General features: G+C 44.6%; 1 protein-coding gene across 3 annotated transcripts in view; it reads right to left on the reverse strand.

Moving 5' to 3' along the window:
- LOC139689927 (uncharacterized) overlaps nucleotides 1–25,277 on the reverse strand; it is a 313,079-nt gene that overhangs the window by 23,893 nt on the left and 263,909 nt on the right. The window contains exon 1 of one of the 3 annotated variants that reach the window (XM_071587061.1): nucleotides 11,045–11,377. The exons of the other annotated variants lie outside the window; for them this stretch is intronic. The gene's annotated coding sequence lies outside the window, so the exon portion shown is untranslated. Of the gene's footprint in view, nucleotides 1–11,044; nucleotides 11,378–25,277 lie in introns of those variants that run through there. 3 annotated transcript variants of the gene reach the window in all.

Consider the following 25,277-nt stretch of genomic DNA (forward strand, 5'->3'; position numbering starts at 1 on the left):
GACCGAAATGGAATCATATTCCCACACCCACGGGAAAAGATGCACCCGCATTTACTAGTCAAAGCGAAAAAAACCCAAAAGTGCGAGACAATTAAGGACATCAAATAAGAGACAAATAATAGAACCCTACAAAATACTATGGCGCCATCAAGTGGTCTTTCTCCGCTTACGTGCGCCGGAACATCAACTGTGCAATTGAAAACTAAATCCATTTATTCATCTTATTCGTGGTATCTCCACATCTCTTATCCCTTAATATTAACCATTAATCTGCATTAGCAGATTAATGGTTTAATTTCTCATACTAAGTGAAATAGCACGATTAATACGTATGGAATCGAGGCCAACGACCCTGATCTCATAATGGTATGCAATTTTTCACAAACCGAGCGGCATTTCTAAGTGTTCGGTGCAAGCCTGGATTGTATATCCTCAAGAGATCGGTCCCAAATACTCTGATATTACGATATGGAGCGCGAATCGCTATCAAAGTCAGTGTCATTGGAGCACGCGGCCGAACCCGCGGTCTGCGTGCGGAGGTCCGGACTGAGGAAGCCGGGCGGGGGGGGGGAAGAGGGCGTGGGAGAGTGAAGCGAGGGTAACGCTGGACAATCCATGCCAGCGTCGGGCTTGAATCGTGGACGCCGAACGGGTGCTAACCCACCATCTCCTCCCAGAACGACCCGCCACCCACCAACCGACTGTGCGCCCCGAGAGAGAGAGGAATTACGAAAAGGTGGGAAGCGAAGAGGGGAAATGGGTGGCAGCAAGGGACATGCGTCGCCTCCCAAGCTATTGCCACGATCGAAAAGAAATACGAGGCTAACAGCGTTGACTATTACCCATCAATTGACAATTAACATATTGGGTAATCCGATCGCCCCGTCGTCTATGGCGGGATAGCCATCCTGGCTAAAACAAATGACACGCGATGAAGATGCACTCTCAGAAATCAGCGGTGAAGTCGTTATCAAGATAATTCCCCCTCGTCAAAGTAAAGATGGCCGCGATGATGCCCTGTACAGCGAGCCCGGTGACTCGTTCAATCTGTGCACCTACTCATGTTCCATTCGTGCCGGTACCAATCTATTGCTTGGGGGGATATGCTAATACAGAGACGGGGTTAGAGGTCATGAGAGAATGCGAGGGAGACGAGAGGAGGTTGGAGATTGAGAGATCGGGGCCGGATATTTATAGAGACGTTCATATCTCCTCCCGCGGAAGATGGGAGGGATGGAGACTGTACAGGGCATGAATCCGAAGCATAGCATTGTCACCTCTCTCGGCTCCCCCCATTCCCCTACACAGCGTATTTGGGAAGGCACGAAAGAAGAAGAAGATCGGCGCAGGGAAAGAGGAAAAACTGGACCAGGCTGCTGCGACAATCGATGCTCGACCACCGTCCAAATCTGATTTGACCAGTGCTCGCTCTCCCCCCGCCAAGAATGCCGACTTGATCCGTGATCGCATTGTCAAGTCGATGGCCGGAATGGTTCCCGTCAACTCAAAGAATTTCGTAAAAATAAATTACTGATACGAAACGATAGGATTAATATCAGCTCTGGTTTGTCGGAAGCAAAACTCAAAGCTTGATGCCTTCCAAACCGCGACCTTGTTTGTCAAGGTTGAGCAAATGTCCTTGTGCCTCGTATATGACACATCAGATAATGTTACCATACTATAAGCAGTAATTCGTTATTTGATCGAGTTTTTGTGAATGCATCGTTACAATAAAGTATTCCATTAATACTCAGGAAGAAAAGATGATTCGCTAAGTAGAAATTCCGAAAAAATTGCTGAAATTATGCGTAAATTATCGGAATTGTAACTATGTCAAACATAAATAGATACTTCCTTGGCGGAGAACAATTGCAGACTAAGTAAAATATTAACCCCAGCAGTAATAAATGGCTCAGCACTGCGGGCGAAATGGGGGGAACGTGAGGGGGAGCGTCGAGTGACCACCTGGTCAATCATTAAGATGCGTTGCGCACGAACCCAACCAGATGTACTGCGCAGCCCTTCGTTGAATCTCAATTATTGGTTTTGATTTATGCCCGACCTACCACTAGGCATTCGCACGGAAGCACAGCCGTTAATCGGCAGACTCCGACATAAACATAGGAGTAGCGAGCCAAGTAGAATAGCTGGGAGTCACGCTATCATCGGCCCCGACGTCGGTTAAGCACACCGGGAGCATCTGCGAAGTCCAATCGAAGAAAGCGGAGCACCTCAAACGGATATTGGTGCAATATTCAAATGAAATGAACAAGGCATGCTTGGGTTGATCAAAACTCACCTTGAATGCGTGTCCAGTGGTCTTGCTCAAAAGGATTTGATGACGGCACTGCACAGGGTAATAAGAAAATCGGCCCGTTTGGTATAAAATTGATTTGAACTAACAGATGACGTCACATTATTATTGTATCGCCTGAGCTGAAATACTCCAGCAACACGAAATTCATATGCACGACTTAATAGTGGTAATTGGAGGTAATTAATAGTCATATTGATACTTAAGAGTTTCGACTCCGAAACAGAAAAAGAATGAATCACTTTAGCGTCGCATCAAATTGGCAGGCGAATCCACGGAGGGAAGAAAAATCAACAGCCAAGCCAATTGACGTAAAGCATCCTTTCTTCTCACTCGAAACATTCGCGGCAGAATCAGTAGGAAATGTAACGAGCGGCCATTTGAAGCTCCTGGACCTCCTCCATTTATCAATCACTAATTGCTCTAATAACTGGTGACCAAACACCTCCTGCCGAACGCTCTGATGGCAGCTCTAGATGGTAAGATCTAGACGTGGTCGGTGGTGAGGAAAGTTAACATCTGGACTATTTCCCAGTTTCCCAAACGGAGGCGAGCTCCGAATCAAACCATGGGTGCAATGGTATTAGGCTCCACCTTGGGAAACCACAGTATGGTGGAATCCATCATTTTCCTCCAACTCGTAGATGTCTAGGGCAAGCAGTCGCCGGCGGAAAAGGTGAGTGCAGGACAACGGGGGGGGTTGTGGAGGATTGGGGGGGAAGGGTGGAGGAAAAAGGGGGCGTGGCGAGACGAGAGGAAGGGCGCTATGCTGCTATATATTGCAGGATGCACTCCGTTTCACGACACACCCCCGTACATAGGATCTTCCTCCTTCCCACGGATCTAAGCCATGGGTCTAGGGGAGTGGATTAGCTAATCCCTCACGCAAGTATGCCGAGCCACTAGAAAGAAATCACCGTTTTTATATGCGCCCCCCTCTTAACCCGCTAGCCGACACGAGGCGTGTAGTGGGGGCTGTCAGGTCGACTTCCAGCAGTCAATATAGTGTAATCAATTACCGACATTTCCTTAATCATCATTTCGTATCAAATTTTGTGCAAGTTCGAATAACCGTTCGTGATGATTCATTTACTTAGTACCCCGCGAGCACTGGCGTGCGGCGAGAGGTCCTAGGTTACCACCCACCCACCTGTGAATAAGAAAACAAAACCAACAAATGCATGCGAATCTACACCCACAGAGGCGAATATCTTCATGCAAAAACCTTTTTAGCTTACACGCATGAGTTATCTCGAATTTAATCTCCAAATATCATTTAATTGCGATGGTGCCTGTTTTAAAATTTGCTAAAAAGTGAAATACTGAAGAAGATCTAAATTTTTCCCAGTATCATCTGAATTATAGGGAATTCTCATACTTTTTTTTGCATTCAAACTATTCTCTTATAGATTTTCCAACAGAGGATCCCGGTTGAAAATCTTTCAAATTTTAATACCGAGCCAGGAAATGGCCAATTCCTCTAAACCTTCAGCTCCGAACACTTCGGGAACGAACAGCTCCGGTCATTTGCCTCCGATATCGTCCTCGTCACACCACTGCGATCTCGAGAGAAAATGGATTTCTCCTCTGATCGACGGTCATTCTATTCGATCTCGGCATTTCCATTCCGCCATCCAAACCGCAAATCCCCGGACACAACCCGCATTTGCGCACGAACGACACCTCCTCCCCTTTCGTCTTTTACTCTCAATTTTTAATTCGGGCAGGGTCACAAATTATTTTGACAGCCAAAAAACAAGGAATGGCAATCACCAAGGTCGACCCATCGTGTCGTATTAAAAAAAAGTCCCATTCCGCTCCAACTGGTAACATTCCAATTCGAAAAATAAGTGAGTGAGACGGTGGTGCAGATATTTAGCCGACCACTGCCGAGGTGCGAAGGGGGGTGGCGAGCGGGTCTGCGGGCGCCACGAGCGAGGGGGAGCAGCAGACACTGGTCTTTTGAAAAAGGAACAAACAAGTTGATTAGATCCCCGTATGATACCGCCAAATGAGATCATCACATCTACATAAATCCACTTTATACCCCGCGAGGGCACCATTACATCACACACTCCCACACCCGTTTAATGAAACATACTTCAAGGACAACCGTACTAAAGGAAAGCTTTGGTGTCAGAGAACGCTCAAATATTTCACCTCTTCTAAGACGCTAGATTCGAACCCATTTTATACTTTATCTATTGCTCCTCTGTTATGTTATCTCTAAATTTCAATTTTGTATATTTGTTGGCATTTGATGCTAATGCCCACTCCTCGAACTCGTAATTTACTGGACTAATTAGACTAATTAGAGAATCGCTCGCAATCTTTCGGTGTTCTTATTTCGAAGTAAATCACTGGGATGATGTTCTACAATGATTCCCGTGATAAAAGATTGTGTTCTAGCATCTCCTGCCACTCGCCAATTGCACGTAAAACGTAATGTCAGAATTTGAGGCATGGACAAAGAACGTCAATAATTCCGATGCGATGGATTATCTGCCGAAAGGCATACTCCCTTCCACTATGAACATGGTATAACCTGCCCTCTATAATACGAGTATAATATTCCCCGCTGGTTCCACACCTCGGACCAAGCCAAAGGTTGTATGCATTACTTCATTTGAACATTAACGTAAATGGAATTGTCATTTGTAACCACATTTTAAGTGAACTTAGGAGAGTAAAAAACTTCACTCGGTCTTTCCAAGTAGAATATCACCGACAAGTTAATTCTAAATGGCAAAGATACGAGCTAAATGAGCAAAACGTGAGGCATTGAAACGTAAGCACCCAGTAGGGAAGAATGCGTTTCCACATACGGGCTGCGGCACCACAAAAAAGAAAGATCCCAAGGTGAGGACGGCGTGCGTCGCATGTTTCCATTTCCAATTGGGCAGGAAAGCGCGGCTCCGTGCAATTAGGCACGTGCTTGGCGATTCCAAGTTGGGCACTTGTTCGTCCGGTCAGTGGCTAGGCAAAGCAAAGTATCTCGCTCGGCGCGGCGACTCGAGATGGGAGGGAAGTCCTCTCTGATGCGAGGCCAATCAAATGCGACTTGGTGGAATCGCACCCTTTGAGCAAACACAGCGCACGGCGGACCGAGGAGGAGCGGGGGGAGAGAGCAAGACGCGGGAGACATCGAGTCACTCCGCGGACCATTTCCCAACGCCGGAAGAAACGCGCACATTATGCCATTTCCGAAGAACATCAACTCCATCCCTAGCCACGAAACCAGTTGGTCTCAATTAAAATGCAGCTCAAATTCCCTCAGAACATTCCACTGATGAGACACGGGGAGTGCATGGTAAAATGTCCATACTGCACACAGAGAATGCATCTAAATGCCACTCACTCTAAATTCCCTTGCTATTGTTCATGGAATGTAAATCACAAAGGCTAACCAATTACAGATCTACTAATAGCATTGAAATTTTTTAGAAGCTGAATTCGTGACACTAGTCCATCTGTGGGCTTGAAAGAGGATAAAGACGCCGATAAAGATTCCCCGCACTACCTTCATACTTAAATGCTCCCGCGGGACAGGCACCTTCATCTTTGGCTTGAACACGATGCCCTCCACTACTAGGTGGTAAGGCACCTTAACACTTTAGGTGGAAGCAAAACTGCTGAAAACTAGAGAAAAGATCAATCTGAAACGATTGTTTTATATTAAACTTTTAGATTCACATTGAATGTAATATCAATTGAATTCACCACTGCTTAAGGCAATAAAAATTGCTGAATTTTTGGAACAACCCTCGTGGGGCCACCGAAAAATAAAAATACTGAATTTCTCACGCGATATGGAAAGACCCGTTTCATGAAATTTTGATAATCCCTACGTACTCAGGTAAACGGGACTGTGAATATAAAACCAATTGATGTTAACTGTAGAATTAACAGGCCAAAAAAGACATTTATCCCCGCAAATTATGAAACGCCCGGAACGAGATCATGTATCATTTTTTAAAAAGACTAACCCGAGTCGGGCTGGATACCTCTTCATTAAGTAAATGCGGGTTAAGGTAATGTGGCCGTGACAGAAATGGAAAATTTTCGATCATTGTTGTTGAGGTATTTAATCTCGATTTTCCTGTGGCGACCGTCGTAAGGAATAAAAGCATTCAAATTCACCATTGCTTTCCATGACTTACGGAGTACTATATAGACACAGGTCAAGTATTATGAACTATGATCGATGCCTATATAACAGCCGACTTCTCCATCTTAAAGGATACAGTGTGCAGTTCACATCCCGTACACTGCGCGACGTGGATACCCTTCAAAGAAAGGGCCAACTGCCCTCTGCTCGCCTTTTTCAAAACAGGCTTCCCCCGCAACAGATGCACGTACGGTGCAGAGCTTTGGCCATTTACAAAGCCGCTGGCCACTTTAAAAATTTCGTCCGAAGAAGAGGAGAGTTCTCAGGCAACAACACTGGGCCCGTTACGCCCCTGATATAGATTGCTGGCGAACACGCACATTCAAATAAGGACGCCCACTGCGAGCTATCCATCCTCACGCCCCCGACCGAAGATGGCCCCGGGGGAGGGCTCGTCGCCCCACCCTCACCGCCCCCCTCCTCTCCCTGGGGAAGGTGAGATTCCCTGCAACTTCGGTGGAGGCCATGAGAGCACCCTGGACGCTGCCGGGATGCCACTTGGTACGTGCAATCCAGGGCAATACTGCTCTCTACATCCTCGCATTTGGAAACCCGGCGCTCCCGCTCGCTCTCTCGTTTCCATCCGGTTTTGCTCAATAAATTGACGAAAACATTATGTTTTCAGCGACAAGAGTCGGGCGACCTGTGGCCCAGTCAGACGATTTGGTATTGATTTTCACAAAGGAATAGAAAATATTAATGCCAACACGTGTTTGTCCGGTTACTAATTTGGGGTGGCCAGTTAACAATTTCCAAAAGGAGACTAAAATATTGCCATGCCGTATTTACTACCTCATTGCCATTATTAAAAAAGTTACATATAATTTCACCCCCTCCAATTGACTAATATCTCCGGAGCCTGTGAGTCGATTAATTCGGATAAAAACGTCCGAAACCTCTGTAATTAGAACAAACACCTCCAGAAAAGGTCGAAAAACACTGCTTGCGACCAAATATTAAATCCGAGCCATTATAGTTCATTTTATTCCTAAAAATAACGCGGACAAATTATTTCATTTGACACCGCGATATCTCAGGTTCGACTATTGGAGGACGCCACTCATTAACCGGGTTAAATACGAGCTAGAAAGAGTTATGCCAGGCTATTGATGGGAGTGAGTGCATATTTCTGTAATACGCAATACAACCAAACAGACGAAAACGCCAAATTGAGAAAAAATAATATACCATCGGGTTTCTATAACCAAAGACATCAATAATGACGCAGCTAGAAGAATTAAGTTTTTGTAAAAAGAAATTAATTATATATTAAAATATAAATCAAGGTATTTGTTCAATAAGGCCAAGCTGTGACGTATTTTTTTCATCTATTTCAGGATGCATGGCCATTTTCCACCTTGTCATTGCATTATTGTGGGCGAACGTTTATAAAAACACCCCAAGTGTTAAAATAGACACTATTTCCGGAGAGTGCAGCCATTTTTGGCGCATTGAATAGAGCGACATTATGCAAAAAAATTCAGTTCGCGCCGGCAGCCACTTACAAAGCGGAGGGTGGAGGAGAGCGCTAGGCATATGCCACCACCACCACCTCCTCCTCTACCGAGCTATCCCATCGATCTCGAGGAGACGCCTCGGGGTGAGACATCCAAGCCCTAATACCGGGAAAAGGCGCCCCCCCCCCGCCTCCGAGGAACGCGGGACTAATTTCCCGGAACCGAGCGACCGATTCCACGAACTCGGGCGTGGTTACCCATTCCCCCTCCCTCACACACAGCCCTCTCGCCATCCACCCCTCTTCCTCCCCACCCTCACTCCTAAGGATCCCATCTTTCCTCGCCGCAGGGGTTTCTTGTGAGAGAGAGGTCTGACTGAGTGAGGATCCTAACCCGCCACCCCCACAATGCATTTGCTTCCCCCCGCCTACGCCCGGCGCAGGCCGTGGGCGGGGGGAGGGAGGTAGACCCGCTTCCCTCCATCGCGAAAATCGATGCCCCGCAAAAAGAAATGAAGAGTTGGGATTCCCGATAGGCATTGCCCGTTCGACCCCAACACAAAAAGAAATGCCACAAGATCCCTGCCTCCCCCCGCCCTAAGGGTCTCTCTCGATTCTTCCTTCTAATCCCGTTCGTTCATTCATCCCCAGTCCCATCGTCGACCCGCCGGAAAACTTTCGCCACCTGTTATACAATTTCTCTCGTCTCGTTCGCGATCTTGGCACAACCGGTTAGGGTTCCCGATGTTCTTCCTTTTCGACCGCCTCGGAAAGTACACAAACCGACTCGGTCCAGGATGGAACGATCGACGCCCGGTGGTGCCGCGATTGAACGGCACGCGGCGGCGTGTTCTGGCGATGTCTCTCTCTCCCCCCCCCCGCGCTCCCCCCCTCCACCCTAACCTCAACGCACGGTCTCCCAAACGTAGTCTACTCTCGCAGTTAAGCACATGCATCTTCGACCTTCGGCTAGGTCCCCCGACCCCCGGTGGGCTACGCTAACTCCCCTCGTGCATAAAGAGATCGCTCAGAGGATAGGCAGGCCTTCATTTCTCGCGCAACAAGAAATATGAAAGTTAATGGAGGCTTCCCGGTCGAAGTCAGTTTTCGAAAACCAGTTTCGGACATTGAGGCTAATTGCATTTGGCATATAAACAACTTTGACGATAACCCGCAAGCGAATGAGACTGGCAGAAATGAAATAAAAGAATGCAAAACTGAAGGTCTTTGGGACTAGATTTGAAATGGCAGAGCTTTACGAGAATATTGAAGAGAATCTGCGAGAGCTCGGAATTCATCAGTACGAGCGTAAATGCAGAGGGAGAGAGTGAAATTAGCCGATGGCACTATCGCAATCCACGGGAGTGCTTTAGCATTCAACACGAAAGATATGTAAACATCTATTTCTGCGAAAGCGTTTGAAAACAAGCCAACGCGGGCGCGCGCGCCGCGGCGACGAAATCAAATTGGATCGCCACGAAAACAGCTGTCGCGATTCCACTGCAATCCTCTTTAGGACCGGATGTGGGAATTTCGCAACGCTCTTTGGTCTTGCGGGAACTATCTGCCAAACCAACCGGTACTCGTTTTTCCTTCGCAGAAACGACAACAGGAATGGAAGGGAGCATGAACAAAATGACTGGGGTAACTAGGCCACCGAAGGGAGCACCGCACACGTTGACCCCTCCACGCACGTACACAGAGCAGAACTCATTGGCCACTGAAAACAAGGTCAGAGGTCCGTGCAGGGAACTCAACTTTTCCCCGCTTACTTTCACCCGACGGTCGCGAGAATAATAAGAGTCAAGCGTAGAAAATGAAAGAAAAATTTTCGCCATGCTCCAGGGAGGATAAAACTCGTGCCAGAAAGGGTAAATGGCGAATAGAGAAGGGCGGGAAACGGGCGGAGTGAAGTGAATCACGCCCTAAAATCGCACGAGTTGAAAATACAGTCGAGCAGAAGACAGGCGTGCGATCTCGAGGAACCGGGGCAATAAACTTATTACTTCCTTCGCCTCCTTTCCCCGAAACGCATTCGCAACAGCTCCGTGGAGTACGCCGTTGTCACTCGTCAAAATTCTTTACGAGGGGGGCGGGGGTTGCAAGGATATTGTTGGGTAACGGCGGGGTGGAGGATTTGGGGGAATTTTACGCTCCCGCCCCCTCGCCGGCTTAGGGTTGCCCCCGCAGACGAAGGGACCAGAGCACCACATACCTCACGGCCCGGCGCTGCGCCTCCTGTCAAACGTCACGGTGGTACACACGCTGGTTCGCCATAAGAGACATAAAAGCGCATAAATGAATGCAAAACATATGCCTGGGAAAGAACGCATCGATCTATTGGCCAGAGTCAGCCGATACTCATTATCGCATTCGGTGAATGACGCTCATTCCCGGAACCTCAAAAAAAGATTCACAAATCATCGTGGTTTCATCAATAATATTATCCACATAATGACGAACTATCAAGGCAACAAACACTTTTTTTAGATTTCACAAATAGTGATTGGAAACGTTTCTGTTAGATACTTAATGATGGTAATTTTGGAGAACTAAATAACTCGTGGCATATCTCCAGAGCGGATCTGATGACTCCGAGACAATCGATTAGAGAAAGCGCAGCATAAATAGCTTCAGCATCTGATTTCGGTTAACTGTTTTAAATTTCTTTTATTTTACTGACATCCCATCTAATTCTTATCTTATACACAACTCAAGCACCACAACACCGAACATTTAAGTACAGCATAATAGAAACATCATGGAACTCCAGGAACTATATCCGAAAAACAACTCCTAACTCCAGGAATCATACAGAAACAATTCAACACAAATAATCCACGAAATATCGCAAGACATTAATTCAAATCATAAACACGCCAAAGAGGAAACCGGTTAAGCATCTAAAGCCGGAGTCCCGAGAGGAAAAATAAATTATTTACGAGCATAAAGAAATTTCGACGGGTTTCCGAATGACATAGACTGAGAACACGGGCGGGGAGGTAAACACCCGCGGTGAATCCCCACCGGCGGCGAGCGAAGCGCGTCTCCCGAGAAAGCGAAAGTGCGCTCTCGCCAGCACCCGACTGACTCCTTCTGCACTCACCTCTTCCTTGGCTAAGAAGCGCCTTCGACCGGGAACTGGGGTGCGGCGGCCAGAAGCCTCGATGCGCAGCAGGCCAGACGTCTCCCTCCTCTCCCCAAGCACGAAGCGAAAAATGTGTGTATGACGAACGGATCACGAGAGATCGTCCCACAGGGAAAACGGCACCCCCGGTCCGGCGTGCAAACGGCCGACGGGCGGGAGAGACCGACACGCGTCTAGGTCAGCGGAGGAGTCCAACCACAGGAGCACGGACCGACGCACGCGAGCGAAGGAGAGCGATGTCTCGCGAGCAGAGAGAGGGAGGGATTTGCGAGGAGGGCGCGCTTGCGGTCGTCAGCGGATCCGGACGGCGAATGTGCGCCGGGCGGACTCGAAGCGGAGGTGCGGCAAGGAGGCCTCCCCCCCTTCCCTCCACTCCGTTGCCTCCCCTCGCCCCCTGCCGATGGGGGGGCGGGCGGAGGGGAGGAGGTGGAAGGGGGTGTGTTGGGCAAGAGAGAGGGAGATGAGACCGCGTGTTGGGGGAAGGGAGGATTTCGGGGCGAAAGAGGAGGTGGGAGGAGGGGGAGGAGGAATAGGAGAGACAGGAAATGTAGGTGGGCGAGTGAAGGGAAAGGGAGGCAGCCCCCGAGGGCTGAGGGAAGGGATGATTTTAAAAAAGTTGGCGCACGAGTTTTTCTTTCGGATTCCATCGTGCAAACTTTGCGAAGGAAAAAGGTAGCACAGCAGCGGGGCGTGTAATCGCAGGTGGGCATTGCGGGGACGCGATGGTGTCGGGTGGCCGTGCATACGCGTGCCACCTTTTGTGGTGCCGCGCGTGATGGGGCATTGGTGGGGCAGTGATGCATGTGGTGGGGCCGCGATTTGAATAGGCTGGGCGGGAAGAAGGCTCGGGGAAATCAAGAAACCGTTTGGGGCTTGAAGGAGTTCCATCTCGCACCGAAAGTTTTGGCGAAACACTCCGCTGGGAAGGCTCATTTCCATCGGTCATACAAAATACATGTGGCGGTCAAATTCGACTGATTCATCAAGTCTTACGGGCTTAATTTCGATCGTGGATGCTCGAGTTTAAATATTCAAGCTAGAGAGTATTATTTACTCAATGGTTTATTGTGGAGAATAATACCAAAGAGAGTCGCCATCTGGTAATACCACATTATTTACAAGGAAGAATGTTTGCTTGCATACATATGCATACAATAATTGATATCTTAATTTCTTTTAATGAAGCTATACCAATGAATTATTTAACCTATAAAACGAAACAATAATATGAATATATTGTTATTGTTTAATTCAAACTAAAACATTTTTTTAACCTGCATCGACTCCAAGGCCAAAGTCATGAACAAAGCATTCATTAAAAACCTGGTTGAAGGAAAATACTGAACAAATAAGTACGCTTCAAGGAACGACGAAACGATTAGCACGTCAAAAAATTAGGTACGGCGAAAATGTTTGCAGAAAAATTCTCATCTCCGTTGGACTCATTTATTTTCCCAGAACTTCTAGCATGACTCAAATGTACCTGAATGCAGTGACTCTAATTACGTGACGCACCAGAATTTGGTAGTAATTAGTGGTAAGGCGTAATAAAATTGGAATGTACATCTACATCTACATAATACCCCGCAAGCCGCCGCAAGGGCGTGTGGCGGGGGGGATGTATGTATAGCGCGAGTCGCTTTTATAAATATGAAAACGGTCCAAATCCCACAGCTTTCTTGTACAACTAAATACTCTACCTAATACACGTGCAACAGGCAGTTGATTCGTCCAAGTTGCAGAATATGTTTTAATGCAGATGTGTTTTAATCTATGTGTATGCATACATACGAGTACCGTGTCTACGATCCGCACCCGAGTGAGAGATCATCATCATACTGCTATGATCGTCGTGCAATTATCGATCACATCCTATTTTCGACATATTTAGTTGAGATAGTGGAACTGGATTACAATACGGAGAAATATTATATCAAGCAAGGCCAAGTAAACATTTACGGGCAGAGAGAACTCATTCGAAGTCATTTCATTTTGCTCATTGGCTAGCTAGTCGCGTGAATTATTAAACTTTACAAAAATGCGTGCCGTCCTCTATCAAACGGGCACATCAATATGCTGCGCCATGCTATGGAGGGAGTCTTCCGAAAGTATTTTAATTATTTTTTAAAGTAATCTATTGAACAGATTTCCATAAAAACTTAAAATTTTTCAAAGTAATATCCTTGGGCCTCTTCGCATTTTTCCAGCGGTTCTGCCATGACCATCCCGCGCCCTGGAAGGCGTCTTCGGGGACCTCTCGCAAGGTCTTCGTCGCGGCCGATTGGATATCTTCTATGGACGAAAAACCGGGTTCCATTCAGGGCTGCCTTAATCCGAGTGAACAAGAAAAAGTCTGATGGGGTGACGTCAGGGCTCTAGGGGAAGGGGGGTGGGGCAGCGTGGGCACCTGACGTTTGGACAGGAACTCGTGGACTCATAGCGCGTTTTGGCAAGACACGTTGTCGTGATGGAGTTGCCAGGTAGCGGAGATGCCTTTTCTCGTCCTGATGACCTTTATAACAAGTAACAGCGTGAAATAAAACAATAGACGATAAGTTCAGTTCTTTGGCAACTATCTTGATACTCAATCGACGGTCAGACTCCAACAATTGTCGAACACGAGCCACATTGGTGTCGGTTTTGCTGGTTGACGGCCGCCCAGAGCGTTCTTAGTGGTGGACCTCTTCACGGCCCTGCTTAAAGGCTTTTAACCACCTCGGAACTTGTGATTACGACAAAGCGGAGTCCCTGTAAGCCTCACGAATCATTTTGTTTGTCTCCTCAAGTGATTTTTTCAGTTTAGCACAAAACTTAATCGCGTAACGTTGCTCGATCGTCGATTCCATTTTTTCGTGACACGGTCTGCGCACAGAAGACTACCATAACTGACGTCCTGCCGCTTCCACAGCTTGGAGAGCACTGAGACCGATTTCGCGGCAAAGCTCAGCGTCCTCCTCACCTACTTCAAGAGGTTTCATCCCGCTTCGACTAAAAGGAGCGGCGTGGAAAATTCAATGGCATTACTAGTGGAACGCACCCTGTACATATAGGCAGAGTAAGATAAGGAACAAGATGATATTAGCGGGAAACACTCGACTTGATAAAGGGAAACACTAAGTGCTTTCGCAGCAGCAAATCGGTATTTATTTTTCGAGCAAAGAAGAAAGTCAAATATTTGCGTTAGCAAAACAGCGCGACATTAATAATGGCGAGTTGAAAAGACTAACAGCCCTTTCTCGAATCATAATTTGTTTTCCTATACCGCTGATTATCTCCCAAAGCCGTTGAGTTGGAAATATTTCTTATTTGATATCCGATTTGCCGACTGGATGAATAATTGACCGTGCTATATTCTTTGATATTCAAAGAGAGGATGTTCAATATGAATATGGCAGTGGAGGCAGAAAATAATAAAATTTATGACTCCACGTTCATTAAAATTGCACTGAGTTAATTCCGTAAGTTACGTCATTGACTTTGGATCCTATTGATTACTCTCCTCATATATGAATACGCGATGACAAGCATATCGAGTGGTCTTTATACTATGAGGATACTGCTGGAATATAAATTTAAATTATAATTTCTCAATTCAATTGGTATCAAATCAGCGTCACTAACTTAATGAAAAAAATGCAATGCACGAAACGTGAGTTGCAAATAAAATGTTTTCCAGTATAAAATTGAATTTACCGTTATTTAACAGTAGATTAAAATATCACCAAATTATACCAGGAACGCTGCGAGCTGTCGTATGCATTTAAATATCGAGTTTAATAATTTTAATTGATATAGGAGTGCATGATTTGAAGTTTTACCACGTTAGGCAAGGCTTAGAAAAGTAGCGGTGTTCAGCTTTTGCTCATCTAAAACTTAAATGGCGGAAAAAAATATTATAATGTCATTTCTACTTTTCCATCAATCCTTTAAAAGATCATGCCGGCACAAGAGGATGTTACATAAACGAATTCCGAATGGAAATATTTCATTAAAATTCAACTTCAACGATTAAGCACATTTTATAATGAAAATTCTCATTAAGACTATCGAACTTTGATTGCTTTGTCCCTTCGCCCGAGCAGGCAGGCGCTTCTTTCTATTTAATATGCGATTCATCTAGTTGCATTCCAAGGCTCTTTTCCACCTGCTAACAAGGTAGAGACATCCGAAAGGCGTCTCCAATACAACATGCACATCTTCGGCAATTGATAGTTATAAAAAAATAACGGAGACCAAGATGACACGTCTTCTTCTCCATTCTCCGCAGAAAAGAGAGTTTTCCCCAATCACAACGATTATCGCCCGGGTTACCTCACTCGGAAACCTCTCACGCCAAGTTTCACGTCCATCCATCCCGATGAAGAGCGTCGTTTTGCAGTAATACGTGTTCTGTGCGATTTCCCTGAGGATGGGATGCTAGGAAATTAAGAGAAATCACCTCAGATCTCACCAAGACGTCCAAGCGCGCATAGGCAGAAATAGTAATTCCTAGGTGTATGTGCATGCTAGTTGATGGTACACGTATTTGCATACCTGTTAGTTTAAAATGTTTTCACATGAATATATACGCCTCTGTGGGTGTACATTTGCATGAATTTGATGGTTTTGCATGTGATTTTATTCTTTTTTCGGGTGGTGACCTAACCTCCTTTCATCACACGCCCTTTCGGCGGATTGGGGTAATATGCAGATGTAGAAAGAAGCTACTTACGTGCCCGATTATTTATATCATGCGGGAAAAATGTTGTAAAAATGGTTATATTTAAAATGCATAGAGGATGTAAACAGAAATACACATTTCCGGTGGATTTAGATGTAGAACGGCGCCATGTTTAAATCAAATAATTTAAAAGTTTAAATATAATACGCTAAGATTCGCCCTCGTCGTTCCACCATTACTCATATTTTCTAACGGGATTGTTTTAGACCAAAACTATGATCAACATTGTTCTACTATTCAGAAATATACTTTCTTTGTAGTTTTTAATTTTTCAGCTCTTAAAAATTCCAATTTGAATAAAAAATCCGAACATAAAACCAAATCAAAGAAATAGCGGAAAATTAAAAACGCCGAAGAATGCAGACTGCTCTGATTTCTCTCCCAGGACCCGAAATGCCTCCTATTCTCGGATGCCCATCTCCATAGACAGCCAACAATAGCGTTGTGTGTCTTAACGCTTGCGTGTGAAAGGATGATTAAGGTCAAAGTAATTACGTAGTTCAGAATTTAAAACATTGTGAGCATACCTAAAAAACTCAATTAAAATTCAATGGATCAAAAACTAGCAATGAATAATTCAAATATCTAGAGAGTAAATAATATCAACGACAAGGGAAACAGTTCAACGAACTTCCATTAGCGTCCACTTTAACATTTTGAAGCAATTTTCGCGTAAAAAAATGACAAAAAGTGAGGTGGTTAGGGCTGAAATTTAAAGAAACGACCGATTGCCGCTATAAAATGCAAGCGAGTCCCTATTGTTTCACTTCATTTTATTAATAACCCCGTTGATTGGAAGCGCAGAATCGCGGAATGTCATCGGAGCGCGGAAAAATATCACCGTTTCCCTTAGTTCGGAAAACAATCGTCACTTTCGCCATCACGAAATATTTCATTTTATTTTTATGAGAAATAATAATGCGTTGGGCGTAGTGATGCAATGGAAGAAGCTAGAATAAATAGAATGGAAAAAGATATTATCATTCTAAAAGCCAAATTGGACGGTGTGACATTCAAATCCCCCCGGAGACCCGCAAATTACCTGCCAGGGTCTTAGTAGGTGGTGTAGCGATAAGTAGTCATTGTGAGATGCACGCGCAAGCTTCGAAAAATTGCACCACTGAGTATAATTGGGTAATTAGGGGAAGGGACGACTTAAAGGAGAGGGGATAATGCGAAGAGATACCCGGCGATGGCTCCAGCCTATATCCCCGAGGGCGAGAACCAAGGGATCCACGGGCTGGCGTCCCAATTAACGGATGTTGTACAACAGTGCAAGTTGTCCGAGAATAGTCCGCACACGAGAGGCGGAATTCCGGTGCAAGGCCCTGCCACAATCTGAATGCAATACCATCAAGCAGAAGGACGCTCATCTGGAAAGGTGGACAATTGGACACAGCCCTGTCTAAGCCTCAGGAAATGTTTATCTTGTAATACATTCCTAAGAAGACAAGTTGTTGAGATAGGCTTTTAAAAATGCAGATTGCGAAATCACCCTAAATCTATTTACATGCACGACGAATGTGTTTTGCGATGTTTTCAAAAATTTCACGTTTATTTACTGCAGGCTATTGGCAATGAGAACAAGGAAACCTTTGAAATAATTTGATACCCAAAAATTACATCTGTCTATCAAATATTTCACTCATATATCATCAAAAAGACGGCTTGCGGGGCGTTGTGTAGATGTAAGTCATGCCAATAAATGGAGGGCGGTTTTTGAGTCAGCATCACTAAACGCGCCGAAATGTAATTCACTTACACTCAGCACCAATGCAAACGATGCGTCGGCAAAGATGTAAAACACTACCAACACTAATTATCTCCTTCGCACCAGCAGTCATATCTGGATTGTCTATTAGATTCTCGAAATAATAGATTCAAGTATTCGTTTTTCCCGCGCACTATTCGTGACAACAGTAAAAGGGGGAGCACCTAATTAAATAATAATAATTGGGCCCGTTCGAGCAGAATCGGGCAGTTTATTGTTTGAATTTCAGTTTTTTTGGGGTGCCTTATGTTTAAACCCCCAATTCAATTTCGTTAATTTTACAAAATACAAAATATGAGTTACATGCCATTCCTTTCCGTTACTCTCCCCGTTCTTGCTTTATCTTTTGTTGATAAATCTTTCCAATATTTTCCTAATCGGTCCCTCGTGTAGATATTCCCCAATTTGTTGGACGTTATGCAAATATCGAAGTATAGCCTCCAGTTCGCGTCTTTCCTCGGCATAAATTGGGCAATAAAGGACTCTGTGTATTGCCGTATCTTCCTCCATCATACATTTACACGTCCCCTCTTTTTTTCCCAATTTTGCTGAGGTATGATCTAAACTCCCCGTGCCCAGTTAAAATTTGCGTAAAACCTTTGTAAGTTTTAAAGTTAATCTTCATTCTTTCCTTCGCGCTAGGTAAAAATTGTATGGTTGTTTTCCCCTTTTCTAAGGTTTCCCATTCCCGTTCCCACATATCCAGGAAATACGCTCTTATAAAGTTCCTGTTCGTGCTCCATTTCTCAGTTGGAGGCAAAGCTACATCTCCTAGAGTAGCCTCTTCCACCTGCTTCATCCGTGCCTTGATTCTTCTTTCCTCTATTGAGAACGTTATCGGCTGTATCCCAGTTATTATTTGTAGAGCTTCATTGCAGACCGTATTGTAGCTCCCGGATATTGCAATTAGGCAAGATCTTACGGCTTCCTCCAGTTTTCTCCGGATTCTGCTGTAATTGAGTCTCTCTCCCCGCACCTCACAGCCGTATGCCAATATTGGGATGGTGACTCCGTTGTATATAGTCCTTAAGCTATTTGTGGTGATACCAAATCGGTTTCTGCACAGCCTTCTCAAGCAGTTAAATATTTTCTTGGCCTTGCCTGCTGCGTAATTTGCGTGCTCGTGGAATGTTACTCTGCCGTCGAATTCAATGCCCAGGTATCTGAATGTGGAGGATCTTTTGATGTTTTGACCATAGATTTTTATAGTTGGGTTTCGTGACAATTTTTTCCCGAATAGGACGTACTTAGTCTTATTCACAGACATTTTTAATTTCACTTTCGTACTCCATGACTCCACTATATGGCAACATTCTTTTGCGAGTTTTTCTATTTCTCTCCTGGAATTTGCAGGCATTGTGATCACAACGTCATCAGCGTAGGCTGTCCATCTGCAGTTTCCAGGAAGGGGCTGATTCAGTAAATCGTTCATGGAGATGTTCCACAGAAAAGGACCGAGTATGGACCCCTGTGGTGCCCCTTTTGTAATGTTCTTTTCAACTTCCAGATTATTTAATTGTATTTTCGTGGTTTCTATCCAAGAAATAGTTTTTAATAAGTTCTACTATTGGTCCCGAGATTTTATAACTTTTGAGCTGGTTTATGCAATGGGGCCACCATAATGAATCGAATGCTGTTTCGTAATCTATGAATAAGGCCACCTTATATTTACCATTTTTGATTTCTTGCAGCAGTTTTATTGCCGCGGCTGCGGTGGATCCGCCTCTTCGAAATCCAAATTGGCTTATGTAGAGTAGATCCTCCTCACCAACTGCTTCTTAAATTTTCATTTTGATGATTCTTTCGAACATTTTCCCCATTTCGTGTAGTAGTGTTATGGGTCTGTATGCCTTAGCATCAGAGGCGTATTTTCCTTAGATTTCAAGATGGTGCATAGGACACCTTTTTTCCATGCCGCAGGGAAGTACTTGTTTCTGCAACAGTCCTGTAGCAATCTAGTTAAATGGTTGAGGATAACCGGCTCGAATGCTTTGATCAATTCAGCGTTTATGCCATCAAAGCCTGGGGCCTTTTTCATTTTCATCTCTTTAATCGCGGTTCTAACTTACTCATCGGTGATATCTATCTCCGTACTTTGCAGACAAGGGAGGTTAGCCTCACGCCTAATTACTTTTTGCTCTTCAGTTTCATTTTCTGCTGTGTCATCCGGCACTAGCGTGTTGATGATGTTGGAAATGGTTTCGTCCAGGAATAGAAGCTCCCCTCTGGCGTTGGTCTTAGCTGAGTATGTTGGTAGAATTTTAAATTTTTCCCTCGCGATTTTATATATTAACCCCTAGGGGTTTCCTCAATATTTGACCTCGAGAATTTCTCCCAGCTTTTTTCCTTGCTTTTTTGCACTTGTTGTTCATAGTTCTCCTTTGCCTCAAAGTATCTTCTTTTGTTGATGGTACGTTCTTCGTGGCTAATGCTTTTCTGGTAAGTTCTCCGTAGGTTTCTACAATTTATCTTAAGCCTAGGAAGTTTCTCATTCCCCACTGTTTCGTTTCGTCTTGTTCTCCCTTTCGGTCAGAGGGATCGAGGCCAGAACGGAGCCTTGCAGCACCTCCGCAAGTGATCTAACTCGAGTATCGATGTTGTTATTGCTTGGATCCCATGGCAACAATTCACATTTGTGCCAGGTGTTCTTTGATAATATCTCCATAAATTATCTCCAGTTTGCTGCACCGATATTAAATCTTCTTTGATGACAGCGTTCATTTTCTGTATTCGTACCAATCTGGTATGTGACTAATCCGTGATCGGCATGAACCTCCCATCTGTACACGTCTCGTATTAATGCCGAGTTACTGATGGTTAGGTCTATATTTGAGCAGCCTATTGTCGAACTAAACGTGTACGGTTGCCCTGGTTCGTTTATTATATACATATCTTCGGAAGCTATTAAGTCCTCCAATGCCCTGCCTCGGTCATTGGTTTCCTTACTAAACCATATTTCGTTCTTTGCGTTAGAGTCAATTGCGACTAGTATCCTTTTATTTTTGAATTTGTGTATCAGGCTCTTCAATTCTGTGATGTATTCTTGGATGTCCTCCGATGGTGGCATACAGGATGGTGGCCTGTATATCCGGAAATCAATATCAATGGTTTCCTATCAGCCCGAATTCTGCAGCTGCGAAGTGATTTGTTGTGCAATGCTCAAAACTCAAGAAATCATAATTTTTGTTGAAGACCATTATGCTTATAAAAAAATTTTTACATGGCATTTGCTGGTGTAATGCACGTTTGCACTCTGAATCCCGGGTTTTCCATTTTCTTTCATGACTGTTGCTGTACACTTATGGTTCCTGCGTCAATATAATATCTAGCCCAAGATCCATTGCTATTTTTCTTAATTCATTAGTATTAACCTTTGCCCGTTGAAGGTTGATTTGCCCTATTTTTATGATGTGGTTGTTAGTCCCTATAATCGATCAGCTCTATGATGCGTTCTAGTGCCTTCTTTAGACAAGGGCATTTCTTGTCACTGGCTTTGTGGCTACAATCTTTTATGTCTGCTTTCTTGCAATTCATAGAGCAGGGTGGTTTTTCTACAGATTCGCATTTCCTGGAATCATCGTTTTCGGAGCAATGGTCACAAACATCCTGGTCTGCATAGCACTTTTTGGCAGTGTGCCCGAACTTTTGGCACTTGAAGCACCTCGTTGCTACAATAAAGTCCTTTACTCTATGTGAGCTAAACTCTATGAAAGCCCTTTCTCTAACTTCTTTCTGCTAATGGGGCCTACCTCGATTACCCAGTTTGCTGTTTGTTCATCTCTTTTCCCAACTTTAAACAATGCTTTCACGCGGCTACCTGCAGATAGGTCATTTTGGTTCCTCAAAGCTTCCTCAAGATCCTCTGGTGTAACACCAGAGGATTTAACCGCAAATAATGCCATTCTAGGGAGAACCTTAACTGGTTTCCTTATCAGTGGGTTATTATCGGCAAATACTTTGCAATTCTTCAGTTTCTCTTCGATATTTTCGTTTTCGGACTCAATTTTTATAGCTATGTTCTTCGTCATGGTGATTCCTTTGATTTTAAACCATGTTTTTTGGGGTTTTATATTTTTAGTACCTTCATCTTCGTGTCGTCACTTGTCTCTTCCTCCGCTCCTTCCCCTGGGGTTATTACTACAGTGTACGTTTAGTTTGCCTTCTTGCTCCCTATTGGAGACATCTCGCTCATGTACTCATTCCTTTGAATGGAAGCGATTTCAGCAAAAGATGGGACCACTGCAGGTTTGGAATAGGAGAGCTTCAACTCTTCTCTAACTATATGTCTTATTATTTTTACATTTACATCATCGTTTTCGGACTTGGCCTCTAGTTTTCCTAGAGCCCTATTATGACTATTTATTAGTGTCATTAACAAGTCCTCCAATTTCTTGATTTCGACTGTGATTTCGCCTTTTTTTAACGCCGAGATTTTTTCACTGCCCACAAGACGACGCACGGCGTCTATTGCTACACTAAACTGGCTTGCGAAAGAACTGACGTCTGCCTCTCCATGAAAGGCATCAGTCCCTGCCATTACTGCGCTTGATTAGCACTGCACTAAGTGATACTCAATCCCATTTATTCCATACGCAATCTTTAAAGATGATTCAAACGCTCGTTGATATGATAATGGGCGCTTCAATTAGACCTAGGGTTCCAATTTCCGGAAAAAAACAGTCCGATTTGCCCCAGTATTATTACAATAAATGCAGTAATATCAAATGTCTGGCACTTCAGGTATACCCTACGTTTTCTGGTTACAGGATGTATGCCACCAATGAAAGGATATAAAGAAAATCTTACCCAACGAGGATGTTCAGAACATCCCTTACATATTCAAGCTTCACCGTTCCAATCGAATTGGTACCCAAATAGTCTGCATCTAATTAAATAATAGGTACACGCTGTAGAAAATCGGGGTATTCAAGATTAAACTCCCACAAAACACCCTCCAAGACTGGCGTCCTAACGCCCCCCGCCCTACGCCCTTGTCCGAGGTGGGGTGGAGGCGAATGTACGTATATAAAGTCCATTGTATTCGTAAATCGTCCGTCCGGAATGCAAAGAATACTAACCGGTAATAAATTTCCGGATTGCATGTCTGCCTGCCATCTTGTAAAATATTTTCTTACCTTCTTTGTGTAGGCTAACCATGTAATACTCGTAATATATGTAGGTATGTTGCATGATTGGTGTTCGGTTGCCCCCTTTCCACGCGGTTTTTGGTGGATCACGGGGCACTAGGTACATGAGGAAATAGAGTGAATGTATTTGGAATGGCTGGTGACCTACCACCCACTGCCTCACGTCCATGAGACGGCTTGCGGGGTATGGTGTAGATGTAGATGTCTATTTTGATATCTAATGCTACAAGGAAAAAAACGATATTTTTAACCCAACCGTTCTACCATCTACTTCCCTGAATTTCCAAATCTGATCTGAGCCACCATGCTAAGTCTGGTCCTTGAAGACGTCTTTAACATCCCCAGATAAGTGACCTGCCTTAGATGTTCAATTCATCCCCACGTTCACTCTAGGGTCAGAGATAATTTCCGACAGGACGGGAAATGACAGATATTCAATTTGCGCGTCATTTAAGGATTTGCGTCGTGATTCGGATGGTGCGATGGAGATGAGCCCGCATGGATTACAGTGCCAATTCCCCAGGGGAGGTCGTGGGGCTCATTGCCTTCCTCTTTCCCATCACGCGAATTGTTTCCCATGGACGCGTATGGGCTCGAATGGATGATCATGGAAGGCCACCCGATTGAGGCGCGCGAAGCGAGGGCAAAGGGATGGATTGCACGCGGAGGGTGGAGATCCTCTCCCTGATAATAGGTGCGTGTGCATAGAATGGGGGTGTTGGGTTTCATCCACAAGGGACTAATTAAGCCATCGTTAAAGATAGGCATGATTCACATTCAGGGCTAGGGCTCTGATCTATTCGCTGCTTAATTGTAACCCTTACTCGCAGACCGTCTCGCATGCGTAGTTTTAAAACTTTATGATTCGAGACATATAAGACGTAACGCATATAAAAGTTTTTAATAGTTTAGACCATCATTTGAATTTTTAATTTATCAATAAGCGACGAGCTTTTTATAGCATTGAGTTTGCATGTGGCATATCTGGTGTGGAATCACTATTTTGCCTAACTAGGATGTTATCGTTCACCAAACTAGTAGCACGAACCGCAGGCCTAGAATTCCATGCATTGCATACCGTAGTGAAGGGTGCTATGCACATTTTCGTTATGCATTCCCAGCCACAGCCATTAATGGCTGCTTGATGATGACGTGGATGTAGGGATCGTGACATGGCGTGCATCATATGGTATGCTTCTGGATCAGGTATTCATCAGGGACATTATTAAATAACAATCGGAGGCTAGGACTTGTTGAGAAAAATAGAATTAAATCGATGGAAATAATTGGAATCACTGATAGCTTCACGGACAATGCAGTATTTGGAGATCCTCAGCAGACGAAATATTAAAATATAAACTGAATTTCCTACGTCAATTAAAGCATATCCCATATGCAATTATGATATTAACAACGTGTTGAAATCGAAAGCGCACCACATCCCAATTAATGCAAAACCCTTTGGTTTGCTTCGGTGAAGTGTGGAAGGGGGCTCATTGTCACCTTCCTTTGACATTGAAAGATGATTTAGTCACAATCTATTCTGCAAGGGCTTTGGGGATCATTACCATAGCATCTGACATAACGGAGAGGTTCATAGCAAAATAATCTCGACGCCTTTCTCGGGCACCCATCTCATAAACCCTTATTTATAAAGATCGGCTTTACGTTTGCTGTAAAATTACTTTAAAAATAATATTGACCGTATGAATTGACTCTAATCAATGCCAGCCAGTACTAATTATTCAATAAGTGGAGGAAATCTTCCACGCCAAGAAACAACGAGAGATATGCGTCATCAAGTGAAGGTCTCTGAAATGTGAGCCGGCGTTCGATTGGCTCGTTAATGAAAAGTGAGTGGGGTGAGGAGAGGGCAAGGCAAAGGAAGGGTGTATTCGCGGAATACCGATTGCTCGAAACATGTCATTTAAGGGAGGGGGAGAGAAGGGGAGGGGGGGAGAGACGGGGAGGGGGGAGAGAAGGGGAGGGGGAGAGATGGGGACGGGGGAGAGGAGGGACTGAAGAGGTTTCCTCAAAGCGCCTTTGAGCGTTTGATTCGGCGCATCCACCCAAGATTCCGACGTTTTGCATAAACCCTTCGCTGAGAGCTCTTCTCTCTTGCGCCGAATACTTCTTCAAGAGGAGATTCTGTAAATATCCACCCTGTAATGTTGTTTTTCAAAATTATTTACATCGTTTGAATTATTAATCCACCTTTATTTTGCAGCATTCCATATCACTTATATATACTTTTAACACTCGATGATTGACGCATATTCTGGAATTCATCCCTCCCTCGAACGGTAGCAGTGATTTACAGATTATCGTGCACATGGTGTATCTCCAAAAGCACACCTAGTTGCCCGTCTCTAAGGATAACGTAGAGATATTCAGGGATCAAAAAGGAACGACTCGCTTTTAATTTGCAAGTCGTTGTTACGCAATCAAGAGTTTAATAGGGGAGTGCCTGTTCATCCGTTCGTAGAGGGGAGTGGCTGAGACCTCCTGGCATTCGGAGAGGAAATTTGAATTAATTGGAAATCAAAAACCACG

Source organism: Hetaerina americana, unplaced genomic scaffold (assembly GCF_022747635.1).
Source record: "Hetaerina americana unplaced genomic scaffold, ioHetAmer1.1.p SCAF_29, whole genome shotgun sequence".
NCBI classification, from domain to species: Eukaryota; Metazoa; Arthropoda; class Insecta; order Odonata; family Calopterygidae; genus Hetaerina; species Hetaerina americana.